Source organism: Nerophis ophidion, unplaced genomic scaffold (genome assembly GCF_033978795.1).
Source record: "Nerophis ophidion isolate RoL-2023_Sa unplaced genomic scaffold, RoL_Noph_v1.0 HiC_scaffold_210, whole genome shotgun sequence".
NCBI lineage: Eukaryota > Metazoa > Chordata > Actinopteri > Syngnathiformes > Syngnathidae > Nerophis > Nerophis ophidion.
The window spans coordinates 37,501-45,000 of NW_026907132.1; positions in this window are offsets into that span (position 1 = coordinate 37,501).

The following is a 7,500-nucleotide window of genomic DNA, read 5'->3' on the forward strand; positions in this document are numbered from 1 at the left end:
CCAGAAGGCCCACCTGCCTTGGATCGACACCCGGTTAAGAAACATGGAAAAAGTCCCTCTAGTTAATGGAAGTCAGCAACAAAAAGCTGGATTTTTTCTAAGTGTCAAGGAGGGTGTCGCTTCCAGAAGGCCCACCTGCCTTGGATCGACACCCGGTTAAGAAAAATGAAAAAAGTCCCTCCAGTTAATGGAAGTCAGCAACAAAAAGCTGGATTTTTTCTAAGTGTCAAGGAGGGTGTCGCTTCCAGAAGGCCCGCCTGCCTTGGATCGACACCCGGTTAAGAAACATGGAAAAAGTCCCTCTATTTGATGGAAGTCAGCAACAAAAAGCTGGATTTTTTCTAAGTGTCAAGGAGGGTGTCGCTTCCAGAAGGCCCGCCTGCCTTGGATCGACACCCGGTTAAGAAACATGGAAAAAGTCCCTCAATTTAATGGAAGTCAGCAACAAAAAGCTGGATTTTTTCTAAGTGTGAAGGAGAGGGTCGCCTCCAGAAGGCCCACCTGCCTTGGATCGACACCCGGTTAAGAAACATGGGAAAAGTCCCTCTATTTGATGGAAGTCAGCAACAAAAAGCTGGATTTTTTCTAAGTGTCAAGGAGGGTGTCGCTTCCAGAAGGCCCACCTGCCTTGGATCGACACCCGGTTAAGAAAAATGAAAAAAGTCCCTCCAGTTAATGGAAGTCAGCAACAAAAAGCTGGATTTTTTCTAAGTGTCAAGGAGGGTGTCGCTTCCAGAAGGCCCGCCTGCCTTGGATCGACACCCGGTTAAGAAACATGGAAAAAGTCCCTCTATTTGATGGAAGTCAGCAACAAAAAGCTGGATTTTTTCTAAGTGTCAAGGAGGGTGTCGCTTCCAGAAGGCCCGCCTGCCTTGGATCGACACCCGGTTAAGAAACATGGAAAAAGTCCCTCTATTTGATGGAAGTCAGCAACAAAAAGCTGGATTTTTTCTAAGTGTAAAAGTTGGGATTTTTTCTAAGTGTCAACTTTTGGTGTACCAACCCTTCCAAAATAAAGTCGGGATTTTTTCTAAGTGTCAACTTTTGGTGTACCAACCCTTCCAAAATAAAGTCGGGATTTTTTCTAAGTGTCAACTTTTGGTGTACCAACACTTCCAAAATAAAGTGGGGATTTTTTCTAAGTGTCAACTTATATAGTCGGGATTTTTTCCAAGTGTCAACTTATATAGTCGGGATTTTTTCCAAGTGTCAATTTATAAAGTGGGGATTTTTTTCCAAGTGTCAACCTGTAAAGTGGGGATTTTTTTTCCAAGTGTCCACTTTTGGTTCACCATGCCTTCCAGAATCAAAGAAGCCCCCGAGTGAGACCCAAAAAACCGGACCGAGTGATGTCATTTGGGGTCCTATTTTCAGTCATTTTGTGGGATTTCGGTGACGCCGAGGAGGGAAGCAGGTGTCAAGGGACAGGGGGGTGCCTGTCCCTTTAAGAAGGCCGGCTTGCCGTGGATCTACACCCGGGTAGGGAATTCAAAATAGGTCCCTCTATTTGCTGGAGGGAAGCAGGTGTCAAGGGACAGGGGGGTGCCTGTCCCTTTAAGAAGGCCGGCTTGCCGTGGATCTACACCCGGGTAGGGAATTCAAAATAGGTCCCTCTATTTGCTGGAAGTCAGCACGAAAAAGCTGGAAATATGACAGGGGAAAAAAAAAAAGAAGAAGCTGCAATGATGGCAGAGTGTCCATGTGCCTGTCCCTTTAAGAAGGCCGGCTTGCCGTGGATCTCCACCCGGGTGGGGAATTCCAAATAGGTCCCTCTATTTGCTGGAAGTGCCCCCCCAAAAAGCTGTCCATTTCCCCAAGTTTTTAAGGAGGGAAAAGCCACTTTAAGCCTAAAAAGGAAAGCGGGGATTTGGAGCCCTCCGGTGGACTTCCGCCGCCGCTGCACCCTTAGAAGAAAAAGCTGCACTTATGGCAGAGTGTCCATGTGCCTGTGCCTTTAGGAAGGCCGGCTTGCCGTGGTTCTGCACCAGGGTAGGGAATTCAAAATAGGTCCCTCTATCTGCTGGAAGTCAGCACAAAAAAAAGCTGGAAATATGACAGAGTGTCAACTTTTAGTGTAATAGACCTGCGAAAGTCAAAGTCGGGATTTTTTCTAAGTGTCCACTTTTGGTGTACCAACCTTTCCAAAATAAAGTGGGGATTTTTTCTAAGTGTCCACTTTTGGTGTACCAACCTTTCCAAAATAAAGTGGGGATTTTTTCTAAGTGTCCACTTTTGGTGTACCAACCCTTCCAAAATAAAGTGGGGATTTTTTCCAAGTGTCAACTTATAAAGTCGGGATTTTTTCTAAGTGTCAACTTATAAAGTCGGGATTTTTTCTAAGTGTCAACTTATAAAGTCTGGATTTTTTCCAAGTGTCAACTTATAAAGTGGGGATTTTTTCCAAGTGTCAACTTATATAGTCGGGATTTTTTTTCAAAGTGTCAACTTGTAAAGTGGGGATTTTTTCCAAGTGTCTACTTTTGGTTCACCATGCCTTCCAGAGTCAAAGAAGCCCCCGAGTGAGACCCAAAGAACCGGACCGAGTGATGTCATTTGGGGCCCTATTTTGAGTCATTTTGTGGGATTTCGGTGACGCCGAGGAGGGAAGCAGGTGTCAAGGGACAGGGGGGTGCCTGTCCCTTTAAGAAGGCCGGCTTGCCGTGGATCTACACCCGGGTAGGGAATTCAAAACAGGTCCCTCTATTTGCTGGAAGTCAGCACGAAAAAAAGCTGGAAATATGACAGAGTGCCCCAAAAAAAAAAAGAAGCTGCAATGATGGCAGAGTGTCCATGTTGCTGTCCCTTTAGGAAGGCCGGCTCGCCGTGGATCTCCACCCGGGTGGGGAATTCCAAATAGGTCCCTCCATTTGCTGGAAGTGCCCCCCCAAAAAGCTGTCCATTTCCCCAAGTTTTTAAGGGAAACAAAAACCAGGGTTGGGGTTGGATGCATCACACTGTAAGTCTCGGCTGCAGCCAGAAGCAAGTATTAAAAAGGTAGACATCAACCATCATTTAAAAAGGGGAAAACAAATCCATTCATCAATAAATCATATCCAAATTAAAAAAAAGAGGCAGCTCAAAAGAGAGGGTGTGTGTCCAGCAGAAAATAGGCATGATAAACAAAGAGGGCTGGGGTTTGGAGGAGGGCAAAATGTCCCGCAGCCGGCCGCCCGAGTTCCGGGATGCCCAGCACGTCCATAACGCACCCCGCAAAGTCAAACTGGAAGTGGAGGGGAAAAAAGCTGGGAAAGAAGTTGAATGTCCTCAAAGTGTTCCAAAATCAGTCCCACGAGTCCCGCAGCTGGCCACCCGAGTCCAGGGAAGCCCGGCACCTCCGTAACAAGGCCCGCAAAGTCACACTGCAAGTGGGGGAGAAAAGCTGGCATAGTAGCCAAAAGTCCTCAAAGTGTTCAAAAATCAGTCCCCCACCAGCCCCGCAGCTGGCCACCCGAGTCCAGGGACGCCCGGCACAGCCGTAACGCACCCCGCAAAGTCAAACTGCAAGTGGGGGAGAAAAGCTGGGGGAAAATCCAAAAGTCCTCAAAGTTTTCAAAATCCGCACCCGGGACTGAGTCCAGCAAGTCCCCCCGGTCCCAAAAATGCCATTTTTTTCAAAAAATACCCAAAAAATGCGGGGGCCGGATTTCGGAACCGGCGTACCGCTTTCGGCCCGCGTGCCCTAGATTGGAGACCGATGTCAAAAATGGACGCCGGTCGGGTATTTTTTTCCTTGGGGTCTATAGAGAGTAAATCCGGAGGAAAATTGGCCTTACGAGCAAAGGGAGGGATTTTAGGGGGCATAACGTCCAGCCGCGTGCCTCCCGGGTCCCGGGGAAGAGAAAGTCCAGAAAACTCATAAAATCATGCCCAGCATGGAGATCCACAAGTCCCGCCGCAGGCCCGAGGCTTCCCGGGTCCCGGGAATGACCAAAAGACACCCAGGAGTGGACCATCGAAAGTGGGAGGGAAATGGAGGGAAAGTCGGGAAAAAGGTCCAAAATGGGTTGAAAATCATATGATCCCACCCAGGGTAGAGTTCCACAAGTCCCGCAGCGAGCTGCACGAGCCGCAGGAACACCGGGAATGACCAAAAGGCACCCAGAAGTGAACCAGCGAAAGTGGGGGAAAAATGGAGGAAAAGGAGGAAAAAGTACCAAATTGTTTAAAAATCCTACCCAGGATGGAGTTCCACAAGTCCCGCAGCGAGCTGCACGAGCCGCAGGAACACCGGGAATGACCAAAAGGCACCCAGAAGTGAACCAGCGAAAGTGGGGGAAAAATGGAGGAAAAGGAGGAAAAAGTACCAAATTGTTTAAAAATCCTACCCAGGATGGAGTTCCACAAGTCCCGCAGCGAGCTGCACGAGCCGCAGGAACACCGGGAATGACCAAAAGGCACCCAGAAGTGAACCAGCGAAAGTGGGGGAAAAATGGAGGAAAAGGAGGAAAAAGTACCAAATTGTTTAAAAATCCTACCCAGGATGGAGTTCCACAAGTCCCGCAGCGAGCTGCACGAGCCGCAGGAACACCGGGAATGACCAAAAGGCACCCAGAAGTGAACCAGCGAAAGTGGGGGAAAAATGGAGGAAAAGGAGGAAAAAGTACCAAATTGTTTAAAAATCCTACCCAGGATGGAGTTCCACAAGTCCCGCAGCGAGCTGCACGAGCCGCAGGAACACCGGGAATGACCAAAAGGCACCCAGAAGTGAACCATCAAAAGTGGGGGACAATTTGAGAAAAATTTGGAAAAAGGTCCGAAATTGATTAAAAATCCTACCCAGGATGGAGTTCCAGAAGCCCCGCAGCGAGCTGCCCGAGCCGCGGGAACACCGGGAATGACCAAAAGATACCCAGAAGTGAATCAGCGAAAGTGGGGGAAAAATGGAGGAAAAGGAGGAAAAAGTACCAAATTGTTTAAAAATCCTACCCAGGATGGAGTTCCACAAGTCCCGCAGCGAGCTGCACGAGCCGCAGGAACACCGGGAATGACCAAAAGATACCCAGAAGTGAACCAGCGAAAGTGGGGGGAAAATGGAGGAAAAGGAGGAAAAAGTACCAAATTGTTTAAAAATCCTACCCAGGATGGAGTTCCACAAGTCCCGCAAAGAGCTGCACGAGCCGCAGGAACACCGGGAATGACCAAAAGGCACCCAGAAGTGAACCATCAAAAGTGGGGGACAATTTGAGAAAAAGTTGGAAAAAGGTCCGAAATTGATTAAAAATCCTACCCAGGATGGAGTTCCAGAAGCCCCGCAGCGAGCTGCGCGAGCCGCAGGAACACCGGGAATGACCAAAAGGCACCCAGAAGTGAACCATCAAAAGTGGGGGACAATTTGAGAAAAAGTTGGAAAAAGGTCCGAAATTGATTAAAAATCCTACCCAGGATGGAGTTCCAGAAGCCCCGCAGCGAGCTGCGCGAGCTCCGGGGCCCCCGGGAATGACCAAAAGATACCCAGGAGTGAACCAGCCAAAGTGGGGGACAATTTGAGAAAAAGTTGGAAAAAGGTCCGAAATTGTTTAAAAATCCTACCCAGGATGGAGTTCCAGAAGTCCCGCAGCGAGCTGCGCGAGCTCCGGGACCCCCGGGAATGACCAAAAGGCACCCAGAAGTGAACCAGCGAAAGTGGGGGACAATTTGAGAAAAAGTTGGAAAAAGGTCCGAAATTGATTAAAAATCCTACCCAGGATGGAGTTCCAGAAGTCCCGCAGCGAGCTGCGCGAGCTCCGGGGCCCCCGGGAATGACCAAAAGATACCCAGGAGTGAACCAGCCAAAGTGGGGGACAATTTGAGAAAAAGTTGGAAAAAGGGCCGAAATTGTTTAAAAATCCTACCCAGGATGGAGTTCCAGAAGTCCCGCAGCGAGCTGCGCGAGCTCCGGGACCCCCGGGAATGACCAAAAGATACCCAGGAGTGAACCAGCCAAAGTGGGGGACAATTTGAGAAAAAGTTGGAAAAAGGTCCGAAATTGTTTAAAAATCCTACCCAGGATGGAGTTCCAGAAGTCCCGCAGCGAGCTGCGCGAGCTCCGGGGCCCCCGGGAATGACCAAAAGATACCCAGGAGTGAACCAGCCCAAGTGGGGCACAAATGGAAGAAAAGCCGGGCCAAGTCCAAAAAAGTTGGCTTTTTTGCCAAAGTGTCAACATGCGTGATTTTGTCAGAGTGTCCACTTTTGGGATTTTTTCTAAGTCCAACAACGAGAGAGGCCTGGCCTCCAGCCTGTCTAGCCTCTTCCATGAGACACTTGGAAAAAATCCCGTGCAAAAAAAGTGGATTTTTTCAAAGTCCAACAACGAGAGAGGCCTAAGTTCCAGCCTCCTTAGCCTCTTTCTTCCGTGGAGCAAAAGTTGGATTTTTTGCCTAAGTGTCAACATGCGTGATTTTGTCAGAGTGTCCACTTTTGGGATTTTTTCTAAGTCCAACAACGAGAGAGGCCTGGCCTCCAGCCTGTTTAGCCTCTTCCATGTGACACTTAGAAAAAATCCCAGCCAAAAAAAGTGGATTTTTTCTAAGTCCAACAACGAGAGAGGCCTAACTTCCAGCCTCCTTAGCCTCTTTCGTTCACATACTTAGAAAAAAATCCCAGCGCCAAGCCCAATGCATTTCAATGGGATTTATTTTTCGAGCCGGATTTTTTCTAAGTCCAACAACGAGAGAGGCTTGAGTTCTAGCCTACTTTAAGCCTCTTTCGATTTTCCCTGTTTTTACCAGGTCTACCAAAACACCCCCATCACGTTAGTAGGTGCGCCAGGCTTAGACAGGCCGAATTGGCAGGAAATGTGTCCGAGTCAAAGTGAGCTATTTTGGGACTCAAAAGTTGGATTTTCCCCCTCTTTTCGATGGTTCTTTTTTCGAATGGTTCTTCCAGGCTCTGAGCGACAGGGGCTCACGCGGACATGCGTGGCCGCCTAGGGGGCGCTATCTCGGACACATTTAGGGACATGGACACCCTGGAAGAACAAACATAAAAATTTTTTCGACCTGATTTCAGACCAGCCTCTTTCTTAAGGACTTCCAGGACTCGAGCGACAGGGGCTCGGTCCTGAGTGCGCGCCCGGCCAGGGGGCGCTATCCCGGACACATTTCGGGACATTTAAACCATGGATGGACAAACATAAAAATTTTTTCGACCTGATTTCAGACCAGCCTCTTTCTTAAGGACTTCCAGGACTCGAGCGACAGGGGCTCGGTCCTGAGTGCGCGCCCGGCCAGGGGGCGCTATCCCGGACACATTTCGGGACATTTAAACCATGGATGGACAAACATAAAAATTGAAAGACCTGATTCCACCCAGCCTCTCGGGGCTTTTCCCAGGGCCGGAGCGACAGGGGCTCGGTCCTACGGCGTGCCCGCCTAGGGGGCGCTATGACGGACACACCAGGGGACACGGACACCCTGGGTGGACAAACATAAAAAATTGAAAGACCTGATTCGACCCAGCCTCTCGGGGCTTTTCCCAGGGCCGTAGCGACAGGGGCTCGGTCCTACGGCGTGCCCGCCT